This window comes from Dama dama, chromosome 20, assembly GCF_033118175.1.
Source record: "Dama dama isolate Ldn47 chromosome 20, ASM3311817v1, whole genome shotgun sequence".
NCBI lineage: Eukaryota > Metazoa > Chordata > Mammalia > Artiodactyla > Cervidae > Dama > Dama dama.
This window is the reverse complement of record NC_083700.1, coordinates 56162379-56179836: the sequence shown is the minus strand read 5'-3', so window position 1 is coordinate 56179836 and position 17458 is coordinate 56162379. Positions and strand designations below refer to the sequence as shown.

The following is a 17458-nucleotide window of genomic DNA, read 5'->3' as shown; positions in this document are numbered from 1 at the left end:
GCTTGCAGGATCTCACTTCCCCAAATAGGAACTGAACCCAGGTCACACCAGCGAGAGTGCCAAATCCTAACTTTTAGGCCACTAGGGAACACCTTACTTATTGGCTTTTTAAGAAACACTTTCAAAGTGTGCTTTAAATTCACTTGGTATACTAACAAAATCAAAGTTTTTCTAAGCCATTTGAAAAATATTTATGAGTCCACAATAGAAATAATTTTATGATAGAATTATTTAGGTTTCATTTTTATTATGAATGAATACTTCATATTAACAAAAACTATAATAAAAAAAGACTATAAGATAATTTTTCAATGAAATACGATCCAAAGCAGTAAGGAGGTCAAATTTGTTTTTTATCATTGATTAAAAGTGGTCTATCAAAGCTTTGACCCTAGGCATGAAATGACCATTAGACAAGAATAGTTTACTTTTGTATGTATTGTGGAACATCACTAAAGACCCATTCATATTCTGAGACCATTATTAAATCCTAAGGATATCATCAAGATGCTCTATCAAGGCAGGGATTTGTTTTGACTGCTATATCCTCAGAATCTAGAATAGTATTTGACACATAATATACATTTAATAAATATTTGTGAAATAATTTAATGAACATTTTCATTAATCGATGAAATTCAAATTTGATCAATTACATTTAAAAAATCCACAAAATACCATGTGCATATGGTATTGTAAGAATTTGATACAATGAAAACTAACCACTTAATAATGGTGATCTCAATCAACACAGCGAGTAAAAGTCACTCAGTCGTGTCCGACTCTTTGCAACCCCATGGACTGTAGCCCACCAGACTCCTCTGTCCATGGAATTCTCCAGACCAAGAGTACTGGAGTGGGTAGCCATCCCCTTATCCAGGGGACCTTCTCAATTCCAGGATGAAACCCCATCTCCTGCATTGCAGGCTGATTCTTTACCATCTGAGCCACCAGGGGAAGCCCAATCGACACATAGCATTTGTATTGTTGATCCTCTTCATGATGCCAATTGTCTCACTGTTCACACAATTCACTGAACCCAGGGTAGGCAAGGTGCAAGCTAAGAGGCTGGAAGAAGACACGAGGAGCTGTAGGAACTGCTGCTGCTGCGTCGCTTCAGTCGTGTCCGACTCTGTGCGACCCCATAGATGGAAGCCCACCAGGTTTCCCCGTCCCCGGGATTCTCCAGGCAAGAACACTGGAGTAGGTTGCCATTTCCTTATCCAGTGCATGAAAGTGAAAAGTGAAAGTGAAGTCGTTCAGTTGTGTCCGACTCTTCGCGACCCCATGGACTGCAGGCCACCGGGCTCCTCTGTCCATAGGATGTTCCAGGCAAGAGTACTGGAGTGGGTCGCCATTGCCTTCTCCAGTAGGAACTGCAGATGCGTTTATTCTATCCTGGCTGGCATGGCAGCAGTAACACAGCCTCTCTCTTGGCTGATGCAGCAGCTATATATGTTATATCGCCATAACATAACCTCATATAACATAATCATGAGGTTGCTCCAATGTAGGCCCAGTGCAGCAGCAGCCAGGGCTTTCATGCCTCATTAGACTCATCAGAAAAGACCCTGATGCTAGGAAAGACTGAAGGCAGGAGGAGAAGGCAGCGAGAGAGAACGAGATAGTTGGATGGCATCACCAACTGAACGGTCGTGAGTTTGAGCTCCAGGAGATGGTGAAGGACAGGGAAGCCTGGCATGCTGCGGTCCATGGGGTCACAAAGAGTCAGACATGACTGAGTGACTGAACAAGAACAGGCATATCATATTCAAACTGAAGAAAATAAAGACAAAAAAATCTTGAAACAAGCTGGAAATAAGCAACATCTTACCTATAAAGTAATAGGATAAGAATTCTTTTCAGAAGTCCTGCAAGCAATAAGTAGAGTGATACATTTAAAAGTGTTGGAAGAGAAACCACCAACCCAGAAATTCGTGTCCAGCAAAATTATTTTCAAAAACAAAGGATATTGTTTTGCATATGTATGTTAGAGATGTTCTAATTTTCTTCTTATACAAGTAGCTGTCCAAAAATAAACGCAAAATGGATTAAAGACCTAAATGTAAAATTGGAATAGTATAAAACTCCTAGATGAAAGCATAGGCAGAACACTCTTAGACATAAATTGAAACAATATTTTTTGGATCCATCTCCTAAAGCAAAAGAAAACAAAAGCAAAAATAGACAAATGTGACCTAATAAAATTCAAAAGCTTTTGCACAGCAAAGGAAACCATGGACAAAACAACAACAATAAAAACGTACTGAATGGAAGAAGATATTTGTAAATGATATGATTGATAAGGGGTTAATATTCAACAGATTTAAAGACCTCACACAAGTCAACACAAAAATACAAACAATTCAATTAAAAAATAGGCAGAACTGAATAGACATTTTTCCAAGGAGAAAATGCTGATGGCCAACAAACACATGGAAAGACGCTCAACATTGCTAATCATCACAAAAATGCAAATCAAAACCATAATAAGACATCACCCCAAACTCATCAGCATGGCTATGGTCAAAAAAAAAACACAAATAAATGCTGAAAAGGATGTGGAGAAAGGAGAACACTCACACACTATTGGTGGGAATGTAAATTGAAGCAGACACTGTGGGAAAAAACATGGAGGTTTCCCAAAAAACTAAAAATAGAGCCATCGTATGACACAACAATTCTACTCCTGGGAATATATCCAAAAAAAACAGAAACACTTATTTGAAAAGATATATGCACCCCAATGTTCACAGAAGTGTTATTTACATTTGCCAAAGTATGAAAGCAACCTAAGTGTTCATCAACAGGTGAATGAAGAAAGATGTGGTGTATATATACATACATTCCATGGAATACTACAAAGCCATAAAAGAGAATGAAATTTTGCCACTTGCAGCAGCATGGATGGGTCTGGAGGGCATTATGTTAATGTGAAGTAAGTCAGACAAACAAAAACAAATACTGTATGATATTCACATGAAATTCATATTCATATATGATATTCATAAGTGGAATCTTAAAAATATAACAAACTAGAGAATAAAACAAAAAAGAAGCAAACTCACAGACATAAAGAACAAGTTAGTAGTTATTAGCGTGAGAAGGAAAGGGGTAAGGCAATATAGGGGTAGAGGGCTGAAAAGGGCTTATTAAGACATTATATAAAATCATATATATAAAACTTTTGAAAATTGTAATGCATTATAGAATTTAAAGGCTCTTTCATTCCAAACAAAAAAATAAAAGTGAAGAAATACTTTCTCAAACAAAAACAGAAGGAATTAGTCTCCAACAGACCTGTCTTACAATAAATGTTAAGTGAAATTTTGTGATAGTCATCTTTAAGCTGGAGCAGGAAATGGCAACCCACTTTCACTTTTCACTTTCATGCACTGGCGAAGGAAATGGCAACCCACTCCACTGTTCTTGCCTGGAGAATCCCGGGGACAGGGGATCCTGGTGGGCTGCCGTCTATGGGGTCGCACAGAGTCGGACACGACTGAAGCGACGTAGCAGCAGCAGCAGCAGCAGCATCTTTTAAGACTGACCCTCAGTCATTCTTGTCTCCCTCTCTTAAGTCCACAAATCTCCAAATCAAAAGAAACTGTACTCAAAAAACTGTACTTAAGAAATATACCCAAGAAGCCTCATGACCTCTGGACCTAATTTAGATGAGATTCTGGACTTCAAGCTGATTCTGTAGTGGGATGAGGTTAGAAGAGTCTTGTGAGAAGGGTGAGTCTATTTTGCATGCTGTTGTTCAATCGCTAAACCATCTCTGACTCTTTGCGACCCCATGAACTGCAGCATGCCAGGCTCCTCTGTCCTCCGCTATCTCCCAGAGTTTGCTCAAATTCATGTCCATTGATTCAGTGATGCTGTCTAACCATCTCATCCTCTGCCGCCTCCTTCTCCTTTTGCCTTCCATCTTTCCCAGCATCTGGGTCTTTTCCAATGAGTCGGCTCCTCACATCAGGGGCCAAAGTATTGGAGCTTCAGTTTCAGCATCAGTCCTTCCAATGAATATTCAGGGTTGATTTCCTTTAGGATTGACTGGTTTGATCTCCTTGCTGTCCAAGGGACTCTCAAGCATCTTCTCCAGCATCATAACTCAAATGCATCAATTCAGTGCTCAGCCTTCTTTATGGTCCAACTCACAACTGTACATGACTACTAGAAAAACCATAGCTTTGACTAGACTGACCTTTGTCAGCAAAGTGATATCTCTGCTCTTTAATATGCTGTCTAGGTTTATCATAGCTTTCCTTCCTAGGAGTATGCATCTTTTAATTTCATGACTGTAGTCACTATCCACAGTGATTTTGGAGCCCAAGAAAATAAAGTCTGTCATTGTTTCCAATTTTTCCCCCTTCTATTTGCCATGAAGTGATGGGACCAGATGCCATGATCTTAGTTTTTTGGATGTTGAGTTTCAAGCTAGATTTTTTACTGTCCTCTTTTACCCTCATCAAGAGGCTCTTTAGTTCCTCTTCACTTTCTGACATTAGAGGGGTATCATTTGCATATCTGAGGTTGTTATTTCTCCTGGAAATCTTGTTCCAGCTTGTGCTTCATCCAGCCCAGTGTTTCTCATGATGTACTCTGCATGTAAGTTAAATAAGCAGGGTGACAACATACAGCCTTGTCATACTCATTTTCCAATTTGGAACCAGTCATTTGTTCCGTGTCCGGTTCTAACTGTCACTTCTTGACCCACATACAGGTTTCATAGGACACAAGTAAGGTGGTCTGGTATTTCCATCTCTTTAAGAATTTTCCACAGCTCATTGTCACCCACACACTCAAAGGCTTTGGGGTAATCAGTGAAGAAGAAGTAGATGTTTTCCTGGAATTCCCTTGCTTTCTCTATGAGCCAACAAATGCTGGCAATTCAACTTCTGGTCCTCTACCTCTTAGAAACTCAGCTTGTACATCTGGACTTTCTCAGTTCACATACTGCTGAGGCCAAGCTTGCAGGATTTTGAGCATAACCTTGTAAGCATGTGAAATGAGCGTAACTGTATGGTTGTTTGAACATTCCTTGGCATTGCCCTTCTTTGGGATTGGAATGAAAACTGATCTTTTCGGGTCCTGTAGACACTGCTGAGTTTTCGAAATTTGCTGACGTGTGTGGGGATATTAATAATTGGCAGTCAGAGGGTGGACTGAGTTACACAGCCTCCAGTATGACCTTCCTGATGTAGTCCCCTCCCACACTGAGGAGAGCTGTCCTGTGCAATCAATAGGATATTGTAGGAATGTTGGGATGTGACTTCTGAGACTAGGATATAAATAACATTGCAACTTCTACCTTGCTATCTCCTGCATTACTTGCTCTAGCATACATCAGCCTCCATGTTGTAACCATACTCAAGAAGCTCTATCACAAGACTGATGTGACAAGAAGCTGATGCTGCCAACTTGTAAGTATCAACTTGACAGCTATGTGAGTGAACCTACTTGGAGAGGAACCCCCCAGCCCCAAACCTTTAGATGACTGTGGCCCCTGTTGACATCTTGGTTGCAATCTTATGACAGACCTCAAGCCAGAATCATTCAACTAAGCTGCTTTTGCATTCCTGATCCACAGAGCTAAGAGATTTATTTATTTAAAACTATTTATTGTTGTTTTATCCACAAAGTTATGAAGTAATTCATTTTATGGCAATACTTCAATAAATCAACTTCAATAAAAATTCTAGATTTAACAAGCACATCATCTGAATTAGATTAAATAAAAGTTCATGAAAAACTAATCTAATTTTGAAAAAGTAAAATGGAAGAATTTCTGTCCTAGATATTAAAACAATTCACAAAATTCATGTCCCTTGGACAGCAAGGAGGTTAAACCAGTCAATCCTAAAGGAAATTAACCCTGAATATTCATTGGAAGGACTGGCACTAAAGCTGAAGCTCTAATACTTTGGCCACCTGATGCAAAGAGCCAACTCATTTGAAAAGACCCTGTTGCTGGGAAAGATTGAAGGCAGGAGGAGAAGGGGATGAAAGAGGATGTGATGGTTGGATGGCATCACTGATTCAATGGACTTGAGTTTGAGCATACTCTGGGAGATGGTGAAGGATAGGGAAGCCTGGCATGCTGCATTCCATGTAGTCACAAAGAGGCAGACATGACATTAGAAACTTAACAACAACAAATTAGTAATAATAATTAAAAAGCTGAATAAATGAAGAAATACATCACAATCATATATTAAAATACTCAATGCTAAGATTTCAGTTATTTGAATTTTAATTACAAAGAAATTAAGATAGTGAAAACAATAATTTAAAGACACTGAAGGTTTATGACAAATTAAGAGGTAGGCAGGTATTTTCAGATTCAATTAAAATGAAGGGGGATAAAAAGAAAGAAAAAATCAACACTTCAACAATTGCACCAGAACGGGCAAAGGATATGAATTGTCAATATATGGAGAAGAAAAATTAAAAGGCCAGTCACCTTAGGAAAAGAATCTCAATCTCAAAGTCAACCAAAGAAATGCAGATTTTAAAAATAAAAAGATACTATTTCCACCCAATAACATCCATCAAGTTTTCATGAAAAAAAAAAAGCAGACATTTATAGATAGATTTCTTAAAGAAGATCTATCTTATCTTCAAGAAGATAGATCTCTTAAAGATCTTTATATTTATGTTCTAGAATACAAAAAGACATACACAACAGCATAATTTTTTAACAGCATAATTTTTAAGAGTGAAAAGTGGAAGCAATCTAACTGTCCCCCTGTAGCAGGCTAGACAAACAAAATGTGATGTATTTGTGAGACAGGCCTATCTCATGACAGCAAAAAGAAAGTTCTTGGTTCACATACTGTTGAAGCCTAGATTGGAGGATTTTGAGCATTACCTTGCTGGCATCTGAAATGAGCACAATTGTATGGTAGTTTGAACATTCATTCATTTAGTTGTCATATAAACAAAATCCTGAATTCCAAGTGGCAACAAATGTTAAATGAAAGTGAACTCACTCAGTCGTGTCTGACTTTGCAACTCCATGGACTGTAGCCTACCAGGCTCCTCCATCCATGGAATTTTCCAGGCAAGAGTACTGGAGTGGGTTGCCATTTCCTTCTCCAGGGGATCTTCCGGACCCAGGGATTGAACCCGGGTCTCCCACATTGTGGGCAGACACTTTACCATCTAAGCCACCAGGGAAGCTTAAGTCCCCCATTGTTAAAATGTCTTTGTTTTTTATAAATATTTATTTTTATAAATAATTATGATATGTTATTCTATGTCTTTTGGAGTTCTTAAGAATAGTTACTCAACCTCTTTAAACTCCATTTTTTGAATGGGGTTAGTAATACTATTTATTCTGTAAGATTTTATAATAAATTAAGATACCTTTAGTTACTGTATTAATTTATTAGTTGAGATTAATGAGATAAAACATTTAAGCATTTAGCTAAGTGTCTGGCATGTGGAAAATTCTGAAACAAATGGGAATACCAGACCGCCTGACCTGCCTCTTGAGAAATCTGTATGCAGGTCAGGAAGCAACAGTTACAACTGGACATGGAACAATGGACCAGTTCCAAATAGGAAAAGGAGTACATCAAGGCTATATATTGTCACCCTGCTTATTTAACTTATATGCAGAGTACATCATGAGAAACGCTGGGCTGGAGGAAGCATAAGCTGGAATCAAGATTGCTGGGAGAAGTATCAATAACCTCAGATATGCAGATGACACCACTCTTCTGGCAGAAAGTGAAGAAGAACTAAAGAGCCTCTTGATGAAAGTAAAAGAGGAGAGTGAGAAAGCTGGCTTAAAGCTCAACATTCAGAAAACTAAGATCATGGCATCTGGTCCCATCACTTCATGGCAAATAGATGGGGAAACAGTGGAAACAGTGGCTGACTTTATTTTGGGGGGCTCCAAAATGACTGCAGATGGTGATTGCAGCCATGAAATTAAAAGACACTTACTCCTTGGAAGGATAGTTATGACCAACCTAGATAGCATATTAAAAAGCAGAGACAAAAAAAAAAAAAAAAAGCAGAGACATTACATTGCCAACAAAGGTCCGTCTAGTCAAGGCTACGGTTTTTCCAGTAGTCATGAATGGATGTGAGAGTTGGACTATAAAGAAAGCTAGCACCAAAGAATTGATGCTTTTGAACTGTGGTGTTGGAGAAGACTCTTGAGAGTCCCTTGGACTGCAAGGAGATCCAACCAGTCCCTCCTAAAGGAGATCAGTCCTGGGTGTTCATTGGAAGGACTGATGTTGAAGCTGAAACTCCAATACTTTGGCCACTTGATGCGAAGAGCTGACTCATTTGAGAAGACCCTGATGCTGGGAAAGATTGAGGGCAGGAGGAGAAGGAGATGACAGAGGATGAGATGGCTGGATGGCATCACCGACTCAATGGACATGAGTTTGGGTGGACTCCGGGAGTTGGTGATGGACAGGGAGGCCTGGCGTGCTGCAGTTCAGGAGGTAACAAAGAGTCGGACACGACTGAGTGACTGAACTGAACTGAACTGAGCTGGCATGTAAGTGGTGCTGAAAAATATCAGGAGTTATTATTACCTTATTATTATATTTCATAAGTATTTTATTATTGGTAGAGTTCTTTGATAATCCAAAATTTCTCTAACCCTCTACAACACAAGAGAATTATATCCTCAGTACTCAATATATAAGCATGGAGCATCAACAGTCTCAAATTCAAAAGTATCCACAAAATATTATCCTTCACTAAATTTAAAATATGGGAATCTAACAGCCCTGTTGAACACTGGAATCATGCTCAATACCTGATGCTCTTAGGAATTAATATTCTGGGTTAGGCTGACATCTAGTGGGCATCTGTGCATTCATGCATGCTAAGTCATGCATTAAATCCTATCTGACTCTGCAACCCTATGGACTGCAGCCTGCCAGGCTCCTCTATCCATGGGATTCTACAGGCAATATTGGAGTGAGCTGTCATGCACTCCTCCAAGGGATCTTCCCAACCCAAGGACTGAACTTGTGTCTCCTGTCTCCTGCACCACAGGTGAATTCTCCACCACTGAGCCACCGGGAAAGCCCTGTGGACATCTGTAGCCATCTAAAAGATTTAAAACACATAGTTTTTTAAAAACCTAACAGCATTCCATTAAGTAAAATACCAATATCTAACGTGAATGATAGTCACTCAGTTGCATCAACTCTTTGCGACCCCATGGATTATAGCCTGCCAGGCTGCTCTGTTCATGGAATTCTCAAGGCAAGAATACTGGAGTGGGTTGCCATTTCCTGACAATGTAGATCTTCCTGACAGGGGATCTTCCTGACAATGTAGATGTTTAAAATGAAAAAGGAAAATCAAATTAAGTACTGTCTGTCATGCACTGATCTAAATGCTTCCCCAAACATCTCACTCATTCATTTGTTCAAAATAAGTATTTATTATCTGCAATTAATATGTGCTATACCCTTATTATAAAGAATTTTTTACACCAAGAGCTTATTTTATTTTACTTTTTAAAAACATTTTATTTTGTATTGGCAGATAGCCAATTTACAATGTTGAGACAACAGTACCACATGAGATTAGAGGCGTGTGGGGGGGCCAGATAAAGCAGGGCCTTGTGCAACAGTAGGACATGTTAAGAATTTAGGATTTACCATTTTATCATAGGTATAATAGAACCCATCTGAAGTACTTAAACAGGGAACGGTATGTGATAAGACACATGGTTTTAAAAGAACATTCTGAATCCCTGGAGAAATGAAATGGAAGGAGATAAATGTATGGAAAGCAAATAGGACCAATTAGGACAATGTTTCAAAAGCCCAAACAATACATGGTTTTGGCTCAGACTATAGTGGTTTCTATCAAGATGTATTGTGAAAGCAGATTCAATCTTGGTGAAGAACTGGATATTGGAAGGAGCCAGGCATGAGGGACAAGAAAGCATTGAAAATATTCCCAGATATCCATCTTGAATAACTGAGCTGGTGGAAGTATTAAGGTGAGAAAGAGTGGAGGAAGAACAGATTTGAGAGCATGACTAAGCTTTTATTATCAAAGAACAACTCAGAGACACTTAGTTATTTACCTACAAACAAAATTTTTCATGTATAGGGAGACAGTCATTAGACTGCTCTCAAGGAACAAAGGCAAAAACTGCACTTATGAGAAAAGAACTGTAGACAGCCTCAGAAGACTAAGTCATGTCTGCACATCTTTAGAGGTAAACTAATTAGCTGATAGTAAAGATGTCTGTCTAGGCAGTCTGTCCTTGTAAAGGTTGTCCAGGGATAACAAAACAATTTAAATTGTATTGGATTTTCTCCAAACCCTGAGAGTTTGCTGTGTAGTGGACATGGCAGACTTGCCCAGGATAATGTTTGTTGAGGTCCTTCCATTAGAGTCTTTACCTTAGCTGAGCAGGTCTGCATCATTTCCCTCATCATTATTTCTGAACTTCCATGTTTTGGTCAAAACACGCTCCAAAAGACTAAAATTTCACCATGAGTGTCCAATTTCTTTTTTCTTTTTGACTTATTATTATTAATTAGATGTCAACTCAAGATAATAGATGTGAAGCAACATTTTAGCCTTCTAGCTTCAATTCTATGGTTTTTCCAGTAGTCATGTATGGATGTGAATTGGACTATAAAGAAAAGCTGAGCACCAAACAATTGATGCTTTTGAACTATGGTGTTGGAGAAGACTCTTGAGAGTCTCTTGGACTGCAAGGAGATCAAACCAGTCAATCATAAAGGAAAGCAGTCCTGAACATTCATTGGAAGGACTGATGATGAAGCTGAAGCTCCAATACTTTGGCCACCTGATGCAAAGAACTGACTCATTAGAAAAGACCCTGATGCTGGAAAGATTGAAGGCAGGAGGGGAAGGGGATGGCAGAGGATGAGATAGTTGGATGGCATCACCGTCTGAATTTGAGCACGCTCCAGGACTTGGTGATGGACAGGGAAGCCTGGCGTGCTGCAATTCATGGGGTGCCAAAGAGTGGGACACAACTGAGCCACTGAACTAAACTGAGCTTCAATTCTATTGATCTGACTGACTAGATAAACCAGGGAAAATCATGCAGTATCTGCAGGATGGGTTACAGATTTTGTTCTTTATTCTAAGAATACTGAGAAACCACTAAAGGCTTGCAATCAAGTGAGTAATTTTTTAAAAATTATTATTATTTTCTTTCTGGTTGTCCTGGGTCTTTGCTGCTGCACATTGGTTTTCTCCAGTTTCAGCAAGTGGGTGGCTCATTGCAGTGGCTTCTCTTGTTGCACAGTGCAGACTCTAGGCACATGAGCTTCAGTTGCTGCAGCATGCAGACTCAGTAGTTGCGGAATGTGGGCTCTAGGGCACGCAGTCTTCAGTAGTTGTGGCACATGGGCCCAGTTGCTCTGCAGCATGTGGAATCTTCCCAAACTAGGGGTTGAACCCGTGTCCCCTGCACTGGCAGGTGAATTCTTAACCACTGTACCACTGAGGAGGTCCAAGTGAGTAACATGATTAGAACCTGAATTTTATGATATTTATGAGACAACTGGGAAGTTGCCAACTGAGCAGGCATTTGCCAATATTAAGGAATTATTATTAATTTTGTTTTAGATATGATAATGGTATTGTGGCTACATTTAACCAAAAAAAAAAGAGTTCTTATCTTTTTGAAGAACTACATGCTTAAATACTACTGGAAGAGATGAAACTAAAATTGAAAGTCATCTGTGTATATATAGATGTATATCAGTGGAAGCAAGAACTATGGCATAAAGTGAGAAGACTAGAAGAATAAAGATGATGCCTTGAGGAACTTCATCTCTATTAAAGATAAAGAGATGAGGATGAGTAAGGAAACCAGAGTATCTACTTGAGAAGGAAAATCAGAGGAGTGTTATGTCATGGAAACTAAAGGAAGAGAAGTTTCAAGAAGGCAACAATGCACATAAAGTACTTTGTGTCCAACTCTTTGTGACCCTATGCACCATAGCCCAAGAGGCTCCTCTGTTCATAGGATTCTCCAGGCAAGAATACTGGAGTGGGTTGCCATTTCTTTCTCCAGGGCATCAAACCCACATCTCTTAAGTCTCCTACATTGGCAGGCAGCTTCTTTACCACTAGCGCCACCTGGGGAACCCTAAAACAATGCCTGGCATATGGTAAATGTTCAAGAAATACTACATTTATTATAATGATGAATAAAAAGGAAGTAGTGTGAAATAATAAGTAATTGTAAAAGGTCAAGACAGAAATCACTGGTGACCTTGAGAAAATTTTTTGTGGAATGGGAGGAGAGGAGCTACATTAGAGTGGTTTCAGAGGTAAATAGGAGTTACAGACTTTGAGACACTACTTGGAAATAATTCTTTGAAGATCTTTGACTGAAGAAGATAATTCAGTTCAGTTCAGTCACTCAATCGTGTCCGACTCTTTGGAACCCCTTGGACTGCAGCAGGCCAGGCTTCCCTGTCCGTCACCAACTCCCGGAGTGTGCTCAAATTCAGTCTGTGATGCCATCCAAGTATCTCATCCACTGTTGTCCACGTCCCCTCCTGCCTTGAATCTTTCCAGCATCAGGGTCTTTTCTAATGAGTCAGTTCTTTGCATCAGGTGGCCAACATATTGGAGATTTAGCTTCATCATCAGTCATTCGAATGAATATTTAGGACTGATTTCTTTTACAACTGACTAGCTTGATTTCCTTGCTGTCCAAGGGACTCTCAAGAGTCTTCTTCAACACCACAGTTCCAAAGCATCAAGAGAAATAGGATTGTGAAAGTGAAAAGAGGCAGTATTTGGTTTTGAAGCAATTAGGTGGAATAGGAGTTTAAAACAGGAAAGATTTAAGCATGTTTAAATATTGGAAAGGAACTTGCAGAAAAGGAGAAAATGAAAATACAGGAGAGACAGGGGTAAATATATGAGCTCCAAAAAGGTGGGAGAGGTAAGATCCAGACTATATAGGGAAAAGACTGAACTTCGATGGGCAGAGGAACATCTCTCACTGTAACAGGAGGGAAGAAATGACAGGAATAGATGTAAGCAGGCTGGAAAGGATGTTTTCATTCTCCTTTCTCTTAAACAATTCTCTGCAGCATATTCAAGGGGCTTTAAGTATTCAGATCTGTGGAATTTCCTGTTCTCATTTTCTCATGTAATGTTTTATATTGTAGATCATTCGTTTCTTAAAACTCCATCCTCCCTTTTAAAACTTATTTCAAGTAAGCCAAAAAATGTCCAAAAAATATAATGAATGCCCATATACACTAGCTTAACAAATACAAATGAAACTCCAACTCCATTCTCTTCTCTCACAGGAAAACACTAGTTTGAATTAGGTGTTTTCATTCCCATGCTTGTTTTTATAATTATACCACTTACATGTACTGCATATGATACATGTATAATATATGTGAATACATCTTTAAACAATGTACAGAGTTAATGTGGATATTTTAGTCTCTCACTGACAAATCATGAAAAGCAAATTTTCTCAATCTTTGTCTGAAAAGTTACATTATTTGGAACTATTGATAGTTTAATTACATATTAAATTCTAAGTTTATTGGTTTTTTCCTCAGCTCCTTGAAGATACTGTTTAATTAACTTCTGGCTTCCACACTGTTCTTGAGAAATCTTTTGTTGTCCTACTGCTGATCCATTAGTTATTTGCAAGTAATCTATCTTTTATATCTGATTCCTTTCTAGATTTTATCTTTGTTTTTGCAGTATTCCAATTTATCACAGTGTACCTAGAGTATGCTTCTTTTCATTTTGCTTAAGATTTGTGATTATCAGCTTTGAGACACTATTTCATCAATTCTTTGAAAGTTTTGAAATTATCAACCATTATCTCATCAAATTTGTCTCTCACTTTCTTGTCTTGCTTGTTGGGAATCTTACTGAATAACATATTAAACTCTCATCCTAACCTCATTTTCCTTTTATTATTTTATTTATTTAGTTATTTTTGACTGCACTGGGTCTTCATTGCTGCATCAGGCTTTCTCTAGTTGCAAAGAGTGGGGGCTGCTCTCTAGCTACGGTGTGCTGGCTTTTCATTGCAGTGGCTTCTCTTGTGGCAGAGGACGGACTCTAGGGCACACGGGTTTCAGTAGCTGCAATGCGCAGGCTCAGTTATGCTACACAAGCTTAGCTGCTCCCCAGCACATGGGATCCTCCCAGACCAGGGACTGAACCGCGTCTCCTGCATTGCAAGGCGGACTCTCAACCACTGGACCACAAAGGAAGTCCCTATCATTTTTCTTTTTTCTTTTTCTTTTTTTTTGATATGGAATGCTTCACGAATTTGCATGTCATACTTGCGCAGGGGCCATGCTAATCTTCTCTGTATCGTTCCAATTTTTGAGTATATGTGCTGCCGAAGCGAGCACCCTGTCATTTTTCTTAATTCATACTTTCCATTCCCTACTTCTTCATACTTCTGTATAATTTTCTCAGAGATATCTTCATTTACTAGATCTTCCCAGGTGGCTCAGGGGTTAAAAAAAAAATCTGCCTGCAATGCAGGAGGCACATTTGATCCGTGGGTTGGGAAGATGCTCTGGAGAAGAAAATGGCAACCTACCTCCAGTATTCTTACCTGAAAAATCCCATGGAACCTGATGAACCTGAAGGGCTACAGTCCATGCTGTCACAAAAGAGTCAGACATCACTTAGCACCTAAAAAACAACAATCGTCATTTACTAATCTCTTCATAAGCTGTTAATCAGTCCATAAGATTTTTATTTTAATGACTGCATTTTAAATTTCCAAATATTCTATTATTTTTAAAAATCTGTCTGTTCTTATTTTCACAGTGTCTTACTCTTTTCAAGTTTTAACTGTCCTTTCCTTCTCACTATATATTCCTTAGTGGAAATCTTCTCTATCACATTTATGCAAATACTCCAACAAATGTACCTTTAACTTAGTGTGCTTACCCAAGCTTCAGTTACATATTTCCAGCTGCCCTAAACATTATTAGATCTCTCCTGTCTCAAGCTGTGAGGTTTACCTGACTACTCCACGTGTAGTAGAGTAATAATGTGTCCTTTCTGTGACTTTCTATAACACTTACCTGTTCCATTCAATTAATAGTTGGCATCACACAGCCTCACAGTGTAGATTTCCTTTGCATGTGAACAAAACTAGACTATATGTCCTCAGAGAACAAGGATCACATTCCCTGCCTCTGAGCAAGACTTCTGGATATCCTTAACTCTAGCACAATCACTTAAATGCATTCAAAACTAGACTTTCTTAGATTTGACTTTCCATAGGGAGGCCTGGCGTGCTGCAGTCCATGGAGTCCCAAAGAGTCAGACGTGACTTAGTGACTGAACAACAATATCTTATGTGTGCCTGTCCTTTGATAGAAGGTGAAAGTGAAAGTGAAGTCACTCAGTTGTGTCTGACTCCATGGACTGTAGTCTGCCAGGCTCCTTCCTTCCGTGGGATTTTCCAGCCAAGAATACTGGAGTGGGTTGCTGTTTCCTTCTCTAGGGGATCTTCCTGACCCAGGGATCAAACCTGGGTCTCCTGAGCTTTAGGCAGACTCTACAGTCTGAGCCACTAGGGAAGCCCTGTCCTTTGATAGAAAGCACAGTCTTGTATTGGCTGGTGTCTTCTACTGAATTTACCAAGGCATTGCTTGTAATAGGTGTTCGTTAATTGATCTGATTAGTAAGCAACAGGTTAGTTGCAGTTCAGTCGCTAAGTCATGTCTGACTCTTGCGACCCCATCGACTATAGCCTGCCAGTTTCCTCTGTCCATGGAATTTTCCAGGCAAGAATACTAGAGTGGGTTGCCATTTCCTTCTCCAGGGGATCTTTCCAATCTGGGAATTGAACCCGGGTCTCCTGCATCGCAGGCAGATTCTTTGTTGACTGAGCTATGAGGGAAGTGTAGGAAAGGAAGCAAGAGATAAGTAGATCAGTTTGAAATTTTCCTTGAGAATTTAAGAGTTAAAACTCACACCTTTGTACTTGATGATATTGTCTCCTTATTCCCATCTCTCAACGCATCAGTGAATAATTGATACGTATCTTTCAGTATATGAAGCTTATTGCAAGAATGAGTCTTATTAACCTAAATTACAACAACGTGGGCCAACCTGTTATTTTACTCTTTTAGTCTTTATCCCAAGTCATGAAGTATTATCATTAACTAAAGTATAAAATAAAACTATAATCAAGCTTTTATTTTATAGTGGACTGCACAGTTTTTCCAGTGAAAATGTAGGCATAAAGACCAATATATTTCTAGAAACTCTTTGAAAGACAGTAACATTGCTATTAGCCTAGGACTTTCACTCAGGAAGAACAACTGTGGTGAATTAAATTATTCCAAGATCCTAAGCATGATAGAAAAGAAATGTTATTTTGAACTGAGGGAGTTTTGACTTTTTGGCTAACATCTATGGCAAGTTATGTGGATTGTGTCAGAAGCTAGTTTGCTTGTTTTTTCACTTAAAATATAATGCAGATTTACTCATCATATCAATCCTTAAATATGAAATACTAGACAAAATTAATTAGGTAGCTTACTCTCACATATTAAATATTTGAGAAGAAATGAGTCATTTTTTTTCTTTTCTTCCTCTCTCTCTTTTATACAATGTATACATTTATGTTGTAAAACACTAAAGCAGTTTAAGTAAGTACAATAATAGTTTAATGTTAAAGTTCCTCTTTATCGTCCCAGTCCCTTCCCCTGTCTCTGTCTCTGTGTACCAGTCTGTACCAATACAGGTGTATAAATTTTTATGTATATGTATATTATCTTATAATAAATAAATGGAATCATACAGTAAGTATAATATATGACTTGCTTTTTTCTCTTAATATAATTGAGACTTTTTTCCATTTTAGTACATATTTATCATCACTCTTTTAACAAGTGCATAATATTCCAAATTATGAATGTATTATAAGTCATAAAACTATTTTTCCTTCAGTTCAGTTCAGTCACTCAGTCGTGTCCGACTCTTTGTGAACCCATGAAGCGCAGCATGCCAGGCCTCCCTGTCCATCACCAACCAACTCTCAGGGTTCACCCAAACTCAAGTCCATTGAGTTGGTGATGCCATCCAACCATCTCATCTTCTGACATCGCCTTCTCCTCCTGCCCTCAATCTTTCCCAGCATCAGGGTCTTTTCAAATGAGTCACCTCTTTGCATCAAGTGGCCAAAGTATTGGAGTTTCAGCTTCAGCATAAGTCCTTCCAATGAACACCCAGGACTGATCTCCTTTAGGATGGACTGGTTGGATCTCCTTGCAGTCCAAGGGACTCTCAAGAGTCTTCTCCAACACCACAGTTCAAGAGCATCAGTTCTTTGATGCTCGGCTTTCTTCACAGTCCAACTCTCACATCCATACATGACTACTGGAAAAATCATAGCCTTGACTAGACAGACCTTTGTTGGCACTGTAATGTCTCTACTTTTTAATATGCTGTCTAG

General features: G+C 38.9%; 1 non-coding gene across 1 annotated transcript; it reads right to left on the bottom strand.

Moving 5' to 3' along the window:
- Positions 1-14278: 14278 nt before the first annotated feature.
- On the bottom strand, positions 14279-14387 carry LOC133041787 (U6 spliceosomal RNA). Its single transcript, XR_009689359.1, has one exon. It is a non-coding gene; the product is annotated as a U6 spliceosomal RNA (small nuclear RNA).
- Positions 14388-17458: the final 3071 nt, after the last annotated feature.